The sequence below is a fragment of the Neomonachus schauinslandi genome, chromosome 2, assembly GCF_002201575.2.
Source record: "Neomonachus schauinslandi chromosome 2, ASM220157v2, whole genome shotgun sequence".
Classification (NCBI taxonomy): Eukaryota; Metazoa; Chordata; class Mammalia; order Carnivora; family Phocidae; genus Neomonachus; species Neomonachus schauinslandi.
The window spans coordinates 41,441,348-41,463,785 of NC_058404.1; the positions used below are offsets into that span (position 1 = coordinate 41,441,348).

General features: G+C 41.0%; 1 pseudogene; it reads left to right on the forward strand.

Annotated features, from left to right (window-relative positions):
• LOC110588446 overlaps positions 1–21,793 on the forward strand; it is a 56,568-nt pseudogene extending 34,775 nt beyond the window's left edge.
• Positions 21,794–22,438: the final 645 nt, after the last annotated feature.

The following is a 22,438-nucleotide window of genomic DNA, read 5'->3' on the forward strand; positions in this document are numbered from 1 at the left end:
TATACTTTCCTCTTAGGACTGCCTTTGCTGCATCCCAAAGATTTTGAATAGTTGTGTTTTCATTTTCATTGGTTTCCATGTATTTTTTTAATTCTTCTTTAATTTCCTGGTTGACCCATTCGTTCTTTAGTAGGATGCTCTTTAGCCTCCATGTATTTGAGTTCTTTCTGACTTTTGTCTTGTGATTGAGCTCTAGTTTCAAAGCATTGTGGTCTGAAAATAGGCAGGGAATGATTCCAATCTTTTGGTACCGGTTGAGACCTGATTTATGACCTAGGATGTGATCTATTCTGGAGAATGTTCCATGGGCACTAGAGAAGAATGTGTATTCCGTTGCTTTGGGGTGGAATGTTCTGAATATGTCTGTAAAGTCCATTTGGTCCAGTGTGTCATTTAAAGTCTTTATTTCCTTGTTGATCTTTTGCTTAGATGATCTGTCCATTTCAGTGAGGGGGGTGTTAAAGTCCCCCACTATTATTGTATTGTTGTCGATGTGTTTCTTTGCTTTTGTTATTAATTGGCTTATATAATTGGCTGCTCCCATGTTAGGGGCATAGATATTTACAATTGTTAGATCTTCTTGTTGGATAGATCCTTTAAGTATGATATAGTGTCCTTTCTCATCTCTTATTACAGTCTTTGGTTTAAAATCTAATTTGTCTGATATAAGGATTGCCACCCCAGCTTTCTTTTGGTGTCCATTAGCATGGTAAATGGTTTTCCACCCCCTCACTTTCAATCTGGGGCTGTCTTTGGGTCGAAAATGAGTCTCTTGCAGACAGCATATCGATGGGTCTTGTTTTTTAATCCAGTCTGATAGCCTGTGTCTTTTGATTGGGGCATTGAGCCCATTTACATTCAGGGTAACTATTGAAAGATAGGAATTTAGTGCCATTGTATTGCCTGTAAGGTGACTGTTACCGTATATTGTCTGTGTTCCTTTCTGGTCTATGTTGCTTTTGGGGTCTCTCTTTGCTTAGAGGACTCCTTTCAAGATTTCCTGTAGGGCTGGTTTTGTGTTTGCAAATTCCTTTAGTTTTTGTTTGTCCTGGAAGCTTTTTATCTCTCCTTCAATTTTCAATGACAGCCTAGCTGGATATAGTATTCTTGGCTGCATATTTTTCTCGTTTAGTGCTCTGAATATATCCTGCCAGTCCTTTCTGGCCTGCCAGGTCTCTGTGGATAGGTCTGTTGCCAATCTAATGTTTCTACCCTTGTAGGTTACATATCTCTTCTCCCGAGCTGCTTTCAGGATTTTCTCTTTGTCTATGAGACTCGTAAGTTTTACTATTAGATGTCGGGGTGTTGACCTATTTTTATTGATTTTGAGAGGGGTTCTCTGTGCTTCCTGGATTTTCATGCCTGTTTCCTTCCCCAAATTAGGGAAGTTCTCTGCTATAATTTGCTCCATTATACCTTCTGCCCCTCTCTCTCTTTCTTCTTCTTCTGGGATCCCAATTATTCTAATGTTGTTTCGTCTTATGGTATCGCTTATCTCTCGAATTCTGCCCTCGTGATCCAGTAGTTGTTTATCTCTCTTTTTCTCAGCTTCTTTATTTTCCATCATTTCATCTTCTATATTACTGATTCTCTCTTCTGCCTCATTTATTCTAGCAGTTAGCGCCCCCATTTTTGATTGCACCTCATTAATAGCCTTTTTGATTTCTACTTGGTTGGATTTTAGTTCTTTTACTTCTCCAGAAAGGGTTTCTCTAATAACTTCCATATTTTTTTCAAGCCCAGCTAGTATCTTTAAAGTGATGATTCTGAACTCTAGATCTGACATTGTACTAATGTCCGTATTGAGTAGGTCCCTGGCAGTCGGTACTACCTCTTGTTCTTTTTGTTGAGGTGATTTTTTCCGTCTTGTCATTTTGTGCAGAGGAGAATAGATTAATGAGAGAACAAAATGCTAGCAGAGTAACAACGTCCCCAGAAAATATACTCTAAACAAATCAGAAAAAACCTGAAGCAGTGGGAAAAGAAAGGGAAAGAGAGAAAAAAGAAAAAGAAAAAAAAGAAAAAGATAAAGATAAAAACAAAAACAAACAAAACAAAACAGCAACAAAAAAACCAGAATGTGATCAAATATGATCAGTGCCACACACTAGATTTGGGGTGTATTTTGGTCTTTTAGAAGAAAGTCCCTACCAAAATTTTAAAGAAAGAAAAACTTATATATGTACAAAAATAAGGGTTGATATGATGAAGGGATGGAATATGACTGTAAAGATGGAAATTATAAAAAATTTTATAAAAGGAATTGATAAGAAGTTGTTTGAAAAAAGAAAGAAGAGGATTTAAAAAAAGAAAAAAAAAAGGGAGAGGATGTGATCAGGCAGGGGAACAGAAAACACCATATACTAGAGATTTAGGGTATATTTTGATCTGTTAGAAGAAACTATCTCAAAATTTTAAAGAGAGAACAACTTATATATATAAGCCAAAAATATGGGTAACTACTATGAAGGGATAGAATATGACTCTAAAAATGAAAAATAAAAATGTTTTTTTTTTTTTTAAAAAAAAAAAGGGATTGATAAGATGTTGGTTGAAAAAGGGAAAAAGAAAAATTCAAAAAGAATAAAAAAAGAAAAAAAGACAGTTAAAAAAAAATTAACTTTGAAAGACTACAGAATCATGGTAAAAAAGCCATGAATTCTATGTGCAGTAGTCCCCTAGAGCTGGAGTTCTGCCGTTCTCATTGATGGGTAAACTTGGTCTTGGCTGGCTGTTCTCGCTGATCTTCTGGGGAGGGGCCTGTTGCCGTGGTTTCCAAATGTCTTTGCCGGAGGCAGAATTGCCCCGCCCTTGCCCCCTCCCAGCTAAGTAATCTGCTGGGGTTTGCTCTCCGGGGCTTTTGTTCCCTGCGAGCTTTCCGTACAGCTTTGGAGGCGGAGAGTGAAAATGGCGGCCTCCCAATCTCTGCCGCGGAGGAGCCGAGAACTCGGGGCCCCGCTCCTCAGTGAGCCCCCAGAGAAAAGCCGTCAGTCACTCCCGTCTCCCCGGTCTCCAGCCGCACTCCGTGCTCACCCGGCCTGTGACCGCGCGTTTCTATCTCTGGCACCCGACCCCGGGTGGAGTCTCCAAACCCAGCAGATCCCTGCGGTGCACTCCCTCCCGCACGGCTCCTCCCAGGGGAGGAAGGTGAGTCTCCCCGGATCTGCCGCTTGTTGGGTCCCTGCTGGAGGAGCAGTGGCCGGACTGTGCCGCGGATCACGGTTTATGGCAACCCCGAGCTGGGCTGCGCCTCTGCAGCCGGCTTCCCTGCTCCGATACCTGGGAGCTCTGCCACACTCAGGCACCCCCAGTCTTTCTGTGACCCGTGGGTCCTGAGACCACACTGTCCCGGAGGGTTCCACCCCCCGCTTAGCCACCAGAGTGACGTCCCTCAGCGGAGCAGACTTTTAAAAGTTCCGATTTTGTGCTCCGCGGCTCTATCACTTGCCAGAAGCGGCCGCCGGAGGCCCCTCCCCCGCCGTCTATCCTCCCGAATATCGCCTCGGATTCACTTCTCCGCACGTCCTACCTTCCAGAAAGTGGTCGCTTTTCTGTTCAGAGAGTTGTTGCTATTCCTTTCTTCGATCTCCTGTTGGGTTTGTAGGTGTTCAGAATGGTTTGATCCCTATCCAGCTGAATTCCTGAGAGGAGACGAAATCCAGGTCTCCTACTCCTCCGCCATCTTGCTCCGCCCCGTGGATGATCCTTTTAATGTATTGTTGGATCCTATTAGCTAGGATTTTTTGAGGGTTTTGGAACCCATATTCATCAGGGATATTGGTCTGAAATTCTCCTTTTTGATGGGGTCTTTGCCTGGCTTGGGGATTAAGGTAATGCTGGCATCATAGAATGAGTCTGGAAGCTTTCCTTCTGTTTCTATTTTCTGAAACAGCTTCAGTAGAATAGGTATTATTTCTTCTTTGAATGTTTGGTAGCATTCCCCAGGGAATCCATCAGGTCCTGGACTCTTGTTTTTTGATCACTGCTTCAATCTCATTACTGGTTATTGGCCTATTCAGGTTGTCAATTTCTTCCTGTTTCAGTCTTGGCAGTTTATAGGTTTCCAGGAAGGCATCCATTTCATCCAGATTGCTCAATTTATTGGCATATAGTTGTTGATAATAATTTCTAATAATTGTTTCTATTTCCCTGGTGTTAGTCATGATCTCTCCCCTTTTGTTCATAAGTTTATTAATTTGGGTCCTTTCTCTTTTCTTTTGGATAAGTCTGGCCAGTGGTTTATTGATCTTATGAATTCTTTCAAAGAACTAGCTTCTAGTTTTGTTGATCTGATCTACTGTGTTTCTGGTTTCTAGTTCACTGATCTCTGCTCTAATCTTAATTATTTCTCTTCTAATGCGTGGCTTAGCCATCCTTTGTTGTTTTTTCTCCAGTTCTTTAAGGTCTAGAGTTAGTTGGTGAATTCGGGATTTTTTCTATTTTTTGAGTGAGGCTTGGATGGCTATGTATTTCCCCCTTAGGACCCCCTTTGCAGTATCCCATAGGTTTTGGACCAATGTGTTTTCATTGTCATTGGTTTCCATGAATTGTTTAAGTTCTTCTTTGATTTTCTGGTTGACCCAAACATTCTTGAGCAGAGTGGTCTTTAGTTTCCAAGTGTTTGAATTTCTTCCAAACTTTTTCTTGTGATTGAGTTCCAGTTTTAAGCTTTAAGGTCTGAGAATATGAAGGGAATAATCTCAATCTTTTGGTATCAGTTGAGACCTGATGTGTGACCCAGTATATGGTCTATTCTGGAGAAAGTTCCATGTGCGCTCGAGAAGAATGAGTATTCTGTTGTTTCAGGGTGGAATTGGATATTCTGTAAATATCTATGAGGTCCATCTGGTCCAGTGTGTCATTCAAAGCTCTTGTTTCTTTGTTGATTTTCTGCTTAGATGATATGTCTATTGCTGAGAGTGGAGTATTGAGGTCTCCTACAATTAATGTATTATTATCAATATGACTCTTTATTTTGGTTAACAGTTGGCTTATGTAGATGGCTTCTCCCATGTTGGGGGTGTAGATATTTACAATTGTTAGATCTTCTTGTTGGATAGACCCTTTAAGAATGATATAGTGTCCCTCTGTGTCTGTAACTACAGTCTTTAGTTTAAATCTAATTTGTCTGATATAATAATTACTACCTCAGCTTTCTTTTGAGATCCACTGGCATGGAAGATGGATCTCCATCCCTTCCCTTTCAGTCTGGATGTATCTTTAGGTTCCAAATGAGTCTCTTGTAGACAGCATATGGATGGGTCCTGTCTTTTTATCCAATCTGCAACCCTGTGCTGTTTTATGGGAGCATTTAGGCCGTTCATGTTGAGGGTGATTATTGCAAGATATGAATTTATTGTCTTCATGTTGCTTGTGAAGACCTTGTTTTTATAGATTGTCTCTCTAAGTTTCTGTTCTATTTCACTCTTGGGGTCTTTCTCCTTTTATAGAACCCCCCCTTAATATTTCTTGCAGGGCCGGCTTACTGGTCACATATTCTTTCAGTTTCTGCTGGTCTTGGAAGCTCTGCATCTCTCCATCCATTCTAAATGACAGTCTTGCCAGATAAAGTATTCTTGGCTGCATGTTCTTCTCATTTAGTACCCTGAATATGTCTTGTCAGCCCTTTCTGGCTTACCAGGTTTCTGTGGATAGGTCTGACGTTATTCTGTTGTTCCTCCTTCTGTACGTAAGGAATCTCTTCCCCCTAACTACCCTTAAGATGGTTTCCTTGGTTCTAAGATTTGCGAGTTTTACTATTACATGCCAGGGTGTTGGCCTGTTTTCCTTGACCTTGGGAGGGGTTCTCTCTGTCTCTCAGACACGAATGTTTGTTTCATTCCCCAGATTAGGGAAGTTCTCAGCTGCAATTTGCTCAAATATATCTTCTAGTCCTCTCTTTATCTCTCCACCCCCTCCGGGATCCCAATAATTCTGACACTGGAATGTTTCTTGGTGTTACTTATTTCTCTGATTCTATCTTCCTGGATTCTGACTTCTTTTTCCCTGGCCTCCTCTTTTCCCTTCTTGTCTATTAATTGGTCTTCCAGATCACTAATTCGTTCTTCTGTCTCACTTACCGTAGCTGTTAGATTATCTAGATTAAATTGGATCTCATTGAGAGCATTTTTAAGTTCTGCCAATTCAGCTTTCATTTCTGCCTTTAGAGATTCTATGTTGCCATTAATTGATTTCTCCATTCTAGCTAATGTCTCACAATTGCTAGCCTGAATTCCATCTCCGACATCTTGGTTATATCTGAATCCATTTGTAAATCTGTGGCATAAGTCATAATCTCTGAGTCTTTCCTATTTTGGGGCTTCCTGCACCTAGTCATTCTGTTGAGGGGTGGTTGAGGGGATGTATAGAGTCCAAATTATTGACCACAACCCAAGCAAGATGCACCTGTTTTCTAGGGACCTCAGGGTTGCCTGCTTCTTGTTTTCCCAGCCTGTCTTCTGGGAGAGGGGCCTGCTGTGCTGTTACTCAGGCAACACTGTTTGGGCAGAGTTGCCCTGCCCCCTGTAGTGGGGGATGGGCTCAGTGAAAACTGTTTTTTTGGGGCTTTTGTTCTCTGACGGCTTTCCCTGGCATCTTTCCATGTCTCTTCCAAGAGTCAGAGCAGACGAGATCATTTCCAACCCTCTGCCTCAGAGCAGAGAGATCACAGTCTGTTCTTCAATGAGTTCTCCAGGCCACACTATGTCTGTTTCTGTCTGTGCTGCTATAAGCTGCAGCATCCTGGATTGTGCACCCCTCAGCAGGGCTCCCAGTCGTCACCTCCAGGTTGGGGCCTGTCTCTGCCCTTTGTGCTTCTAAAACCACCAGCCAACCTCAGTTCACACACGTGGCCCCTCTATTCAGGGTTTCCCTCCAGAGGGCTGCCCTAAAGTCTTTTCGCTGTTGCTATCAGTCTGTGAGTCTGTGCCCCGACCCCAGCATGGGAGGCTATCACTCACTGCAGTGTCAGATCCCCACAGCCAAGATCCCTCCTGCTGCCATTTATCCTCCAATATCTGCCCACAGAATCACGGCTCCCCGCTTCGTACGTCGAAACCAACTGCCTGTGATATTCTGTTTGTAGAGTTCCAGATCTATCTTCTTATATCTCAGGCTGATTTTGTGGGTGTTCAGCTGGTAGATATCCAGCTCAATTCCAGGGACTGGTTGTAATAGGGTCCCCTACTCCTCCACCATCTTTTCCCCCCAAGGGTCTTCTGTTTCCTTCTCTTTTGTATTAGCTCTGTAGCTTTTCTTCCTGATCTCTACTCTTGCCAGTGTGCTTAAGCTGCCTCTATCTTTCCCAAATAAACTTGTTTTAAATGTACTTGCCAAGATAATAAAGACTTACACATTAAATTTCTCAGGAGTTGCAATGGACTCAATATTTGTGTCCTCACCTAGTTTATATGTTGAAATCATACCCCCCAATATGGTAATATTAGAAAGTAGAGCCATTGGGAGTTAATTACATCATGGGGGTATTGTATTAATGTCTTAATACAAGAAACTCCAAAGAGATCTCTCACCCTCTTTCTGTCATATGAACACACAGTGAGAAGGTAGCCATCTATATACCAGGAAGTGGGCCTTCACTAGATACCAAATCTGCCAGCACCTTGGTCTTGAACTTCCCAGCCTCCAGAAATGTGAGAAATAAGTGTTTTTTGTTTAAGCTACCTGATCTATGGTATCTTGTTACAGCAGCCTGAAGTGACTAAGATAGAGAAGTTTGGTGGAAAAGAAGCCTACAATAAGAGAACCACTCATAATGAGAAAGAGTGGACTGCTAATGAGAATTAGGCATGAATGGAAGGTAGAAAGAGTTTTTATCAGATTCAAGGGAGCACATTTTTTTAATGGTTATAATCTTTTGACATGAGCTGGAAGAAAATGTGGAGCAGGATCTTCCAGTATCTTTCATTTTGATCACTCTATCACTTCCCACTGGACTTGACCCATGCAGCAAAATTTCTTTTACTCCTATCTCTTGTCCCCTTTCTACTGGGTTACTTTTTTCCCCTCTGCTGACTACACTTCATAACTTTATTCTACTTGTAAACATTTCATGTCTCACCTCCCTCTTCAATTTCAGCATCCTCTCTCTTTCAATGTTTTCCAAACATATCTCTCATGAGGAATAACATGACTTTAAAAGTCATGGACGTTAGGAGAAGGAAGGGAAAAATGAAAGGGGGTAAATCAGAAGGGGAGATGAACCATGAGAGACTATGGACTCTGAGAAACAAACTGGGGGGATGGGTTAGCCCAGTGATGGGTATTAAGGAGGGCATGTATTGCATGGAGCATTGGGTGTTATATGCAAACAATGAATCATGGAACACTACATCAAAAACTAATGATGTGCTGTATGGTGACTAACATAACATAATAAAATAAAAAAAAAACACTCACAAAGCAGTACATTTCTAAACGTATACTATGCAAATAAAGGAGTATTTATAGAGGGACAGAGCTATGTTAAAAAGGTAATAATTAGTGTGTTGGTTTTGTAACCCAAGATGTTAGAAAAGGAATAATGCATCTATGTAGAAAAAGGAAATAAAATGCAGAACACTTATAAATAGAAAATATATGAGCAATGGAGAAGGCCAACAAAACCCAAAGTAAGTTTTATGAAGACTAATGAAATATATACATTTCTAACAAGGTAGATCAAGAAAGAAAGGAGAGAGAGATGAAAGGAATAAACTATTTTTTAAAGAAGTAATGAGATTTGAGTGTTTATTATCTTTGTTTATAATATAAATACTTTGATTGTTAGCATGTAATTTTAAATTTTTTTATTAAATTCAATTAGCCAACATACATCATTAGAAAGGAATAAACTTTAGATGAATAATACAATATTGATACAGATATAATAAATATTAAAGTCTTATGAATAACAATATTAACAAATTTGACAAAAGTAACTTAAAAAAAGTCATGAACTGGAAAACAGGATCCCTGGAATTCTCATTCTTAGCACTGCTATCAATCACTGGTGATGGGCCCTGGGGATAGACAATTCTCTAGGCCTCTATTTTTAAATTTTTTCTATGTCCCTTTAGCACTGACATTATGGAGTGTAGCACTTGGTTTATTTTATAACTATTTCCTTTCTTTTCAAGATTACTAGCTAATTCAACCAAGCTTGAAATAATCTAAAATATTGCTACTTAAAGAATGGCCCATTCATCCACTGAAGGACATCTAGGCCCCTTCCACAGTTTGGCTATTGCAGACATTGCTGCTATGAACATTGGGGGGCATGTGCTCCTTCCTTTCACTACATCTGTATCTTTGGGGCAAATTGTTGGGTTGTAGGGTAGTGCAGTTGCTGGGTTGTAGGGTAGTTCTATTTTTAACATCTTGAGTAACTTCCATAGTGTTTTCCAGAGTGGCTGTACCAACTTACATTCCCACCAACAGTGTAAGAGGGTGCCCCTTTCTCCACATCCTCGCCAACATTTGTTGTTCCTTGTATTGTTAATTTTAGCCATTCTCACTGGTGTGAGGTGGTATCTCATTGTGGTTTTGATTTATATTTCCCTGATGCCAAGTGAGGGTGAACACTTTTTCATGTGTCTATTGGCCATTTGTATGTTTTCTTTGGAGAAGTGTCTGTTCATGTCATCTGCCCATTTCTTGACTGGATTATTTGTTTTTTGGGTGTTGAGTTTGAGAAGTTCTTTATAGATCTTAGATACCAGCCCCTTACCTGTGATGTCATTTGCAAATATCTTCTCCCATTCCGTAGATTGCCTTTTAAAAAGTTTTTTTTGATTGTTTCCTTTCCTGTGCAGAAACTTTTTATCATGATGAAGTACCCATAGTTCATTTTCACTTTTGTTTCCCTTGCCTTTAGAGACCTGTCTTGCAAGAAGTTATGGCACCCAAGGTCAAAGAGGTTGCTGCCTGTGTTCTCCTCTATGATTGTGATGGATTCCTGTCTCACATGTGGTTCCTATATACAATGGAATATTACTCAGCCATCAGAAAGGATGACTATCTACCATTTACATCGACATGGATGGAACTGGAGAGTATTATGCTAAGTGAAATAAGTCAATCAGAGAAACACAATTATCATATGGTTTCACTCATATGTGGAACATAAGGAATAGTGCAGAGGACAATGGGGTAGGGGGTGGAAACTGAATGAGAAGAAATCAGAGAGGGAGACAAACCATATGAGACTCTTCACTCTGGGAAACAAACTGAGGGTTGCAGAAAAGGAGGTGGGTGAGAGGTTGGGGTAACTGGGTGATGGGCATTAAGGAGAGCACATGATGTGATGAGCACCTAAGTGTTATACTGACCTGATGAATCATTGAACATTATATAAAAAACCAATGATGTAATATACCTCAGCTAATTGAATTTAAATAAAAATTTTAAAAAAGAGTGAGAGAAAAAAAGAATGGCCCATGGCCAATGAACATGGGCATCACCAAGCAATTTGTTCAAAATCTCAAGCCCCAGACCTGCTGAGTCAGGATCTGTATTTCAATGAGGTTTCCAAAGGATTTATATTCACTTTCAAGTTTAGAAGGACTTATCTAAAATGTATTTGGGGGGGAGCTGGGTAGCTCAGTCAGTTAAGCATCTAATTCTTGGTTTCTGTCAAGTCATGATCTCAGGGTTGTGAGATTGAGCACCACATTGGGCTCCATGCACAGCGGGGACTCTTCTTACCCTGTGCCCCTCCCCCCACTTGTGCACTCTCTCTCTCTCTCCGCCTCTCTCTTTCAAATAAATAAATAAATCTTTAAAATTTTTTTAAATAAAATAAAATAAAATGTACTTGGGCATTGAGTTTAAAAACTTGTGAGTACAGTTCCTGGCAGTCTGAAGGAATAAGTCCCATCTGGGTCACATGATGGAAGGTGTCCAGCAGATTCAGAGACGCCAGTTGTGTGTGTGTGTGGTTATAGTTTTTACCATTGACATCAGTGACCTCAGAGCTTCCTCCTAGTGCTACACCAGGAATGGTGTCACTGTGCAAAATTCAGGACTGTGTCTTTTACCAGCAACAATGGGCCAAGTATTCCTCCTGTGATAAAGGAAAGATCAGTAACAAATGAGCTCAAAGGAAAATGGTCCTAGTTCTTTAAGGACTCATTATGGAAAGAGAAGTTGGTTGTGTGTGCTCAGGTCATTGTGATCTATGAGTAGAAGTTATGGAAAGGCAAAAAAAAAAATATTAAGTAATCATTACTCTCCATTAATGCAATAAACTGCCTCAAGAAATCCTGAGTTTCTATTAATGGAAGCATTTTAATTGAGTCTTGATGATCAATTATCAGGATACTATAGAAAATGCTTCTACATTACATAGGAGATTGTGGTTTTACAAAGTCTAATATAGTTTTACTTACTATACTGTTATAATTTTAGGGTTACAATTCAATGCTCAATGTTTTCACCATCATCATCTTCCTCCTCGTCATTTTCATAATTTTCACTAACATTTCTCTCGTGCTCATAATAAATCAGGCATTGTGCCAAATATGTATGTGTGTATGTATTTAATTTTTTAATAATCCCAGGAAATAGGTAATAATAGGTAATATAATTAATATTTCCATTGATAAATGAGAAAACCAAGCTTACAAAGATTGAGAATACTGCTTTTAAACTACGAGGATTAAGAAGAAATCAGTTGTTGTCAAGGGACTAGCAGTAGGGACAGGATCTTATTACAGAAGGGTACAAAAGATTTTGGGGGTGATGGAATTTTTTTGTTCATGATGGTGGTTACATGGTTGAATGCATTTATCAAGACTCATAGAACTATACACTAAAAAGGGTAAATTGTACAATGTAAATTAGTTCCTAATAAACCTGATTTTTAAAATTTTGCCTTTGATCATACAGCTAGTTAATACTTTTCTGCGAGCTGAGATATAAGTTTGGATTGTAACGTTATTTGGTCCTTGCCTGAGACCTATATTTTGAGTCAGGTGCCATATTTGCAACTGTGTTGCCTGGCCTAGGTCTGAAGTCTTTGTGGATACCCTTACAGGGATGCCTAAGTCATAATATCTACCACATCGTACTGTATCTGTCACTGTATTCATCTCTGTAATTCACTTTTTTATTCATGGCTCCCAGATTTGCTACACTCTGATTAACTTTAAAAATGAGTTATTTTCTTTATCTCTATAATTGTAATTATCTCTATAATTCTAGTTTCTTTCACAATACCCGATTCAGGCAAAATGAGTCTTTTCCTCAATAAATAGCATTAGGAAAATTGAAATTTTTCAGCATAAGGAAATATTTCAGATAGTAACTGCTGCTCAGAAATGGACCAAGTGCCCATTAGAACAAGGATGGCTTATATCAGAGAACAAAGTATTTCTAATCAACTTTTACTAAATTTATCAAAGTTCCCAAATTAAAAAAAAAAAAGCTCAATGATTTCACCAAAGGCATGAGGAAACTTGTTTAAATAGATTTATAAATGCAGAACATTATGAGAGATGAGAGAGTTTTGCTTTGCTTCTACTTCCATTCAGCTTTTCTTCTGTGCCTACTTTCATGAACGTAGAGATTCCTACTGAGAGCAACTTAAGGGAAAGATTTAGAGGAAACTGTTGTATTAAGTCATTAAGAATAATCAATTTTATTAAAATTATATTTTATAATCACCGTGTCTAAAGATATTTTTCAGATCATTTGTTGTATTGCAACTGAAAATTTTTACAAGTCAAATAATCTAAAGTGATGAATGCTATTTTATTAGCAATGATAAAAAAAATGGGTAAGAGGTTAAATAAACTGAAGTTGTGAACTTTTTAGAAAAGCAAATAATGTAATTTCTGTTTTCTTCACCCATATTTGAGATACCCAGGTCAGATCTGCACACACTACACTAATTTCTGAACCTTTTATAGATGACAATAAGGTAAACATGACTATGAATGCAAGATGCTGAAACCCTCACAGCACCAAAACCACAAAGACAGAACGTGATTAAATGTGTACTCAAGGACAGAGTCCTGTAGGAATTGAGGCTGTCAGCTCTCTGCAGCAAAAGTGGTTCAGATCACTTCAAGGTAGGTAGCATAACATAGGGAAAGTCATACAGAAGCACCAGAGCTCTCCTTTTACCTAACTGCATAAACAAGTCACTACATGTTAGGCTTTTTTTTTTTTTTTTCTTTCTGACCTGCAACATGAAAGGTACACAATTACTTGAATAGATTTCAGGACAAATCTGATATTATATCAAGAGGTAATGTATTAAAAATTTCAAATGCAATTCTGATCTGACATTAGGAGTGCCTGGAAAATTCCTTGTTTTTAATATTTGCATGAATTTTGAAATGTCAAGCCATTGTGAAAATGTCTTTTGCAGCTTTCCAATGTCTGGCCAATGACAACCAACAGCAATCCATGTGAATTGAGCAAGATAAAGACATCTTAAAATAGAGAAAATCTTGCCCCATAGAACTTGTGTCACTATGAAAACGGCGAAATATCAAGGAATGATTTCTTATAGTTGCTCAATAGTGTTAGAAAGGTTAAATAAAAGGGGGAAATTGCCTAATATGTACTTCTCCTCCAAAACATAAAATTAGCAGTCACATGAAATGACTCTATAAAACCAGGAAGTCCTAAAATAGAAAATTAAATAGTTAAATATCTACTGGAATAAAGTGCCACAAAACATGAAAATATGCAAATTAAATTCTATAGGAGACAAGAAAATCAGAAAATTGCCTTGCCCAGTGTGTAACAAGATTTGATAGTACATATTTAATTCACACTATGAGAGGTGACAGCATAGGATCATAAAAATAAGTTTACTTAAACAATTTATTTAGCATTATTAACAATATGCTTTTTCGGTACAGTGTTTTACAATTTAAGAAGTGTTCACACACATTATCTTATTTGAGACTCAGCAGAACTCTGAGATAAGTAGAGTATTGTTATCCCATTTAGACACCTGTCCCTACCTCCCTCCTTTGGTGAAAATGGGAATGACCCACATTAATCAATAAGCAAATCCTAAAGGTCATGTAAACTTGTGTGCATTGTGAAGCCAGCTGATGACCACCTTTCTCATTTCCATTCCTGGACCTGAAAGAAGTGACATACAATCTCCAAATTAAAAGCTGTGTCACAGGGTACCTGACTGGCTCAGTTGGTGGGGCATGCAACTCTTGATCTTGCGGTTGTGAGTTCAAGCCCCAGGTTGGGTGTAGAGGTTATTTAAAAATAAAATATTTTTTAAAAAGCTGTGTCACTTGCAGATAGCTAGAGGTAAATGGAAAAACTGGGTCTCTATTATCAGAAAGCTGCACTTCTAAGCATGAGACATAGCAAATCCTGACCATTTAGAGGCTGTTTGCCCTTATGTGAAATATTGACAATGATAAAATCACCACCAGGCTTGTAGTGAGAACTGCATCTATTTATTTAATCAACACTTGAGGCCAGAGTGACATCATCAATATAGCAGCATAGGAGGCTCCTGCCTCTGCCTCCTCACAAAGATCAACAATTACACAGCTATCCTTGAACAAAAACCTCTGGGAGAACTCTGGAATCCATTTAAGAAACTTTGGCAACACGGTGGAATAAAAAACCTGAATATAAGTACACAAGATGAGAAGGAAGACAGCTTTATTTTCCCTATTTCATCCCATCCCCAAACTGGCATTGCTCATTGCCAAGAGGGAACTCCCCACCTAGAATGAGATCCAGCTTTCCTCAGCAAAAAAAGAATTGAGTGATCCAGTAGCTTCCCAAGCTTTTCAGAGTACTGCATGAAGGTTCTGCTTCTATTTTACTCCACCCAGACCAGCAAAACTGAGATGTTTAGAGATGGCTAGGAGCAATGAAGAGTAGCAGGGGATACTGATAGCATCCATACATGTAAGTGATTGGGGTTCACAGTAACCTGCTCTGTATACAAACCCAGCAGGTTTTGATAATGAGGAAAAAATCAACAGTCTGCATAGCCGCTGCAAACACCCTATAGATTTTCCCAGCTTTCCCAAGTATTTAAATTCACGGACTCCAGCCACCAGAGTCCCCACCTCTACCTTCTGCTCCCAGCCCAGGAATCACAACAGCCAGCCATACTTCTACAGCTATGTAAGTGCAAGACACTAGTCTAGGTCCTTGTGGATAACTCCCACAGCTGTGTGTGTGCTTCAGTCTAGCCCCACTAGTTGTGTGCCTGCACACTGCCAGCTTGACACTCACCACCAGCTTTCACTGTGTATGCACACCCAGGAAAGACTGCGGCCACAGGAGAGAACATCTGGCAGCCATGGCCACAACAGATGCTTCTGGGCCAAGATAAGACCCTATTTTCTGTCATTGGCTACACCACTGTGATCACCTGCAAAGCTAACCTCTACAGCTGAGCACCTGAATTCTGTCATCCCAACCCCCTCACCCTACTGCACTGCCATGTGCAGGGAACAAGCCCCAGCAGCCAGGGTTGTAGGTGCCAATAGCCAGGATCTCTGAAATTGCAGTGTGACAGCCGCTGCCTATCCTGGGCTGAATAACTACATGTGTCTGCACCTGGCAACTGCCACTAAATAGGCACCTGCTGCTGGCCCCCACAGCCAAATATGTGCACACCACCAGCTCTGGATAGCATCCCTGCCTGCAGTGGTCCCTACCTACTGGATCTGGAGGCACAGCTGAGAAACCCAATAGCCCTTGCAGCCACTATGGACACGTGGTAGCATTCACGAAGAACCACACATTTGCAAGGCTGTGGACCTAGTGGCCTGAGTTGAAGAGACATGCCCCTGTGCCACCACACATCTCCCATTTGATGCCTACCACTAGGCCCAGGGATGCAACACACTCCAGTGTGACTCCCACTTGCGAGTGGAAGTCTTTTTTTCCAAAGTCATTCTATAAAGCTCAGAAGAGGTGATTGCTTCTTCAAATGCACAAACACCTCCACAAGCCCACAGGGATCAGGGAGAGGGAAACATGATTCCACCAAAGGAATACTGTGAACCTCTAGTAACGGAACCCAAAGAAATGGAGATAAATGAATTACCTAACAAATAATTCAAAATAATTGTTCTCAAGATGCTCAGAAAGCTCTAAGAGAATAGAGATAAACAATTAACAATATCGTGAAAGAAAAAAAAAAAAACAAGAAACAAAAACAAAGCAAAACCAATATCAGGAAAGCAATACAAGAACAATATAAGAAGTTCAATAAGAGATATAAAACATGGGGCGCCTGGGTGGCTCAGTTGGTTAAGCGACTGCCTTCGGCTCAGGTCATGATCCTGGAGTCCCTGGATCGAGTCCCGCATCGGGCTCCCTGCTCGGCAGGGAGTCTGCTTCTCCCTCTGACCCTCCCCCCTCTCATGTATTCGCTCTCTCTCATTCTCTCTCTCTCAAATAAATAAATAAAAATCTTTAAAAAAAATATAATAACCAGAAATATTAGCACTGAGGAATACAATGACTGAATTAAAGAATTCAGTAGACAGCTTCCAAATCAGTTTTGAAAAAACAGAAGAAAAAAAATCAGTGTGCACAAAGACAGACCAATTGAAATTTTCCAACTAGAGGAAAAAATAAAAGAATGAAAAATAGTAAAGAACAAATGACCTATGGTATACCAAGAAAAGAACCAATTTGAAAATTATCAGAATTTCAGAAGAAGAGAGAGAAGGGGCCAGAAGTCTTATTTAAAGAAATAATGATGAGCTGGGAGTTAAGATGGCAGGCAGAGCAGTGCGGAGACCATATGCTTGCCTCATCCCTCAAGCACAGCTAGATAAATATCAAATCATTCCAAACACCCGAGAAATTGATCTGAATGCTGAGAGAACAAACCGCAGAATGAGAGGGAGAAAAGAAGCCACATCATGTAAGATAGTAGCTGCAGAGGTGTGATTCCAGGGAAAAAAAAATCTCAAGTGCTGTGGAGGGGAGGGAGACTTGATCTCAGAGAGGAGAGAGAGAGAGAGAAACAGAGAGAAAGCAGTGCACATGTGGTTGCACAAGAGAAACACTTCCCCAAAACCATTGACTTGGCAAACTAGAGGGGCTGATTATCCCAAGTTATTACAAAGAACAGAGATCAAAGTCTGAAGTTGTGGAAGTCCGTGGCACTGCTGGGGAGGGAACCAGAGGCCCAAGAGCAGACAGCGTGGACTGAGGATCCCCTGCAACACACTGCGAGAGATAGGTCCCCTTTTTGGAGTGCATTTGGGAGAGGTGGTATGGCCTCTAAGGGGACAAAAGAGATGGAGGGGGACAAAATGCTGTCCTGTTCATTAGCATAGGAACAGAGACACCTGATAAGGGCAGCAAACCTTGGTGCCAGCTTCTTTCTACACTTTATCATAGACTCTGATCCTCTGTAATTCCTGCAACTTCTTTTCTAGGACAAACAGGCACCTGCCACAGCACGGAAAGATCCTCCCACTGAGGATCAGCATGAGTCCATGCTGCTCTGGGTTCTGAAAATTTGGAGTTTTGAAACCAAGCCACATGCCTGAGACAAAACACAGAAATACTGTGGAAAGATCTATTGCTAACCTGATCCTGATTTGTCTTCCCTTGTAGATTAAGGATTTCTTTTCTTTGCTGTTTTCAGGATTCCTTCCTTATCTCTATATTTTGCAAATTTTACTATGATATGTCTTGGTGTTGGCTGGCTTTTGTTGATATTGATGGGAGTCCTCTGTGCCTCCTGGATTTGGGACTGTTTCCTTTCCCAGATTAGGGATGTTTCAGCTATAATTCGCTCAAATAAGCCTTCTTCCCCCTTTCCCCTCTGTTCTTCTTCTGGGATTCCTATGATATTGTTACAGGATTGCAGGGTTTTTGTCTCATGGAGCCAAAGAATGAATCTCCCAGACACAAAAGGGTGAAGTGAAGTGAAAGTTTATTAAGTGAAGGCAAGAACAGAAAGGAAAGAAAAAACTCTTAGGATGTGAGGGGTCCTGAATGGATTGCCACTGAGGGTTTTTAATGGCAGCCTTTTACTGAGAACTGACTGGGAAGCTTGTTGCTTTGAGATTCTTGTGCTGTCTTGGTTTATTCCCTTATCTCTTTTTCTGCTCTGTCTCAGTATCTCCATCTGCCAGGAATAGGTTTCAGAGCCTTGTCAGAGGAGTCAGGGGCCTCCTATCTCTCCTGCCTATACTAAGGTACCCTACTCATGGGACAGGACCTGTGGGCAGAAAGAGCTATACTGGGATTGTAAGGAGTGACTGATTGAATACTTTTTAATTAGTGGGGGTTAGGGATAGCACAAGTCTCCAAGGAATCTGGAAGCGAGACTTTCAGGACCTGAGGGGCTAACTGCTGCCAAGATAAGATTACTTTTAAACATTAAGGCACTAAGGAAGCCATGAATTCCTTGAGGAAGGTCACGCTCTACATGTTTCAGATGTCTATCAGTGGGTTGTAAGCTGTAAGGAGATTTTAATTTAAGCTACATTTCTTTTGCCTTGGTTTCCCACATCAATATGAATGTTATTACACTTTATGGAGTCACTGAGTTCCCTAAGTCTACATTCGTGATCCAATAGTTTTCTTTCCCTCTTCTTTTCAGCCTTCATGATTTTCCATAATTTTATCTTCTATATCACTAATTTATTCCTCTGCTTCTTTCATCCTCATTGACATTACATCCAGTCAGTTTTGGATCTCAGTTATCGCATGTTTTCTTTTGGCCTGATTAATTTTTAGTTCTTTTACCTCTGAAGAAAGGAATTCGCTATTGTCTTCTATGCTTTTCTCAAGCCCACCTAGTATCCTTCTGATTGGTGTTCTAGTTCAGACATATTACTCATATTTTGTTCTGATTAGATCCGTGGTTGTGACCTCTTCCAGTTCTTTCTTTTGGTATGAATTCCTCCATGTTGGTATTTTGCCTAGACCTCTGACTACTGTTTTAGGGAAACCTGTTACATTTCCTGCTGCTGAAAGTAATGGCTATATTAAGAAGAGACCTATACTGTCCAGGGCCTGGTACTTCAGGAAGTAGTTCACAGTGGGCACTCAGTTGTATTTTGGTTGCTCTTTCCCCCAGATGAGTCCTCTGCAGTGTTTCTCCTTGCCTGCAAAGTGGAGTGTTTGGACCTGGCCCAGTGGCGAGTTTTAACTAGGTGTATTTGGTCTGCTTGTTATGAAAGGCTTGATCATACTTCCCCCAGAGCTGAAACTTTGCAGCATTCTATGATCAGTAGAGTTGGTGCATGCGGAGGGGTTGTGCTGGTCTTCTGGGGGATGGGACTGCTGAGATGGTTTGGCTTGCCCTTGTAAAGATAAAGATGTACCTCCAGGGTGCAGTGGGGTGGAGCTTGATGTAAGCCACACCAGCTTCCACTGGGGGCACTGTGCTGCTCATTGAAGTCTGTCCATGCTAATGGGCAGGGGAAAATGGTGTCACCCCACTCTGTCATCCCTGGAGAGGGAAGTTCATGCCTGCCACTGTTTGGGAAGCCCTCATGGAAGAGTGAACAATCTCCCCTCTTGTGTCCTGGACTTCTGTCAGAACCCTGTCTTCACACTGTCTGTGTCTGAGCCATCCGTCTGCCTGGTGGCACAGTACTTCTGTGGTCTGCAGATGGGTTTCAAAGTTCCAAATTTTATGGACCTGGCACACTGAAGACCCATGCTGATCCTCTGGGGGAGGGTCTCACCACACTGTGGCTGATGCCAGTTTGTCCCAGAAAATTAGTTGTGTGACTGCACAGGGCTAGGAGTTTATGGTAAAGTGCAGCCAAAAGCTGTTTTCCAGGTTAGCTGCCTTAAGCGGTGCCTCGGTTGTGCTAATTAATGGAGCTGCTCAATGGCGCCCACCTTCTCTTTTGTCCCCTGAGAGACAGTGTTACAAGAAGGGGAACTTTTTCTCCCCATGCAACCCAGGGGATCTTCAGACCACATTGTCTTCTCCCAGGCCTCTGCTCTCCTTCCCAACATGAGCACCACTAAGCCCACCAGGCACAACACTGGTGATGGTGCAGACTTCTAAAACTTCAGACTTTGAGATCCATTGCTTATAAGAACTTGCAATAGTCAGCCCCTTTCCTTTTCCCAGTCAATGGTTTTGGGGAAAAGTTTTTCTTGTGCAATCGTCTGCATGTTGCTCTCTCACTCTCTATCTTTCTCCTTTCCCTGTGATCAGGGATCCCTTCCCTCCACAGCACCTGTAATTCTTTTCTCTGCCAAATCAACAGTCTGCAGCTGCTACCTTCCACAATGTGTCCATTTTTCTCCCTCTAGATGTGTAGTTTGTTCTCTCAGTCCTCAGATCAATTTCTTGGGCATTCAGAATGATTTGATATTTATTGTGCTGTGTTCGAGGGATGAGGCAAGCATAGGGACCCCCTACTACTCTTCTTTTTTAAATTCAATTAGTTTTTGATATAATGTTCAATGATTCATTAGTTGAATATAACACCCAGGGTTCGTCATATATTACTCTTAACTCCTGTTTTCCTTTTTCAAGATTGCTTTGGCTTTTCTGGGTCTTTGCATTTCCACACAAGTTTTAGGATAGTTTGTTCCAGTTCTATGAATAATACTGTTGGCAGAGACAGAGGCGGCGGCTCAGGGGGAATGAAGCTGCAGTTGTGGTTGTGGGAAGATATCTGGTGAGAACAAGCAGCAGGAGCAAACTATCGCCTAGTACCTGGTCGTGACCAAGTATAAGATGGGGGGTGACATCACCAACTGGGTACTTCAGTCTTTGGTGGAAGCATCCTGCTCAGGTGTGTCGGTACTGAGCCTGTGTGAGAAAGGTGATGCCATGATTATGGAAGAGACAGGGAAAATTTTCAAGAAAGAAAAAGAAATGAAGAAAGGTACTGCCTTTCCCACCAGCATTTCAGTAAATAATTGTGTATGTCTCTTCTCCCCTTTGAAGAGCCACCAGGACTATATTCTCAAGGAAGGTGACTTGGTAAAAACTGACCTTGGGGTCCATGTGGATGGCTTCATCACTAATGTGGCTCACACTTTCGTGGTTGATGTAGCTCAGGGGACGCAAGTAACAGGGCAGAAAGCAGATGTCATTAAGGCAGCTCACCTTTGTGCTGAAGCTGCCCTACTCCTGGTCAAACCTGGAAACCAGAACACACAAGTGACAGAAGCCTGGAACAAAGTTGCCCATTTGTTTAATTGCACACCAATAGAAGGTATGTTGTCACATCAATTGAAGCAGCATGTCATTGATGGAGAGAAAACCATTATCCAGAATCCCACAGACCAGCAGAAGAAGGACCATGAAAAAGCTGAATTGGAGATACATGAAGTATATGCTGTGGATGTTCTTGTCAGCTCAGGAGAGGGCAAAGCCAAGGATGCAGGACAGAGAACCACCATTTACAAATGAGACTCTTCTAAAGAGTATGGCCTAAAAATGAAAACTTCGCATGCCTCCTTCAGTGAGGTTGAAAGGAGTTTTGATGCCATGCCATTTACTTTAAGAGCATTTGAAGCTGAGAAGAAGGCCCGGATGGGTGTGGTGGAGTGCGCCAAACATGAACTGCTGCAGCCATTTAATGTTCTCTATGAGAAAGAGAGTGAATTTGTTGCCCAGTTTAAATTTACAGTCCTGCTCATGTCCAATGGCCCCATGCGGATAACCAGTGGTCCCTTTGAACCTGACCTCTACAAGTCTGAGATGGAGGTACAGGATGCAGAGCTAAAGGCCCTCCTCCAGAGTTCTGCAAGTCTGAAAACCCAGAAAAAGAAAAAAAAGAAGGCTTCCAAGACTGCAGAGAATGCCACCAGTGGGGAAACAGAAGAGAATGAAGCTGGGGATTGAGGTAGGTCCCATCTCCCCAGCTTGCTGCTCCTGCCTCATCCCCCTCCCACCACAGCCCAGGCTTTGTGAAGTGCAGTTCTTCTCCACCCAGGACGGCCAACAGAGCAGGGTCTCCCTGCCCCCATCCCTGCCCCCACCCAACCCCTTCCAACAACAACCAGCTCCAACTGACTCTGGTCTTGGGAGGCCAGGCTTCCCAGCCACCGAAGACTACTTTAAATAGAAAAGAGAAATTGAATAATAAAATCAGGAGTCAAAAAAAAAAAAAAGAAAAAGAAAAATACTGTTGGCATTTTGATAGGGATTGCATTAAACGTGTAGATTTTAAGACATTTTAAGAATATTCATTCTTCCACCCCTGAGTATGAAATGTTTTTCCATTTCTTTTCATCATCTTGAATTTCTTCCAATGGTGTTTTATAGCTTTCAGACTTTAGGTCTTTCACCTCCTTGGTAAGTTTATTCCTAGATAGTTTATTGGTCTTAGTACAATTGTAAATATGATTGTTTTCTTAATTTCACTTTCTGCTACTTATTATTAGTGTGTAGTAATGCAACAGATTTTTGCACATTGATTTTTCATCCTGCAACTTTACTAAATTCATTTATCAGAACACTATATAATAATAAAGAGGACAGATAAGA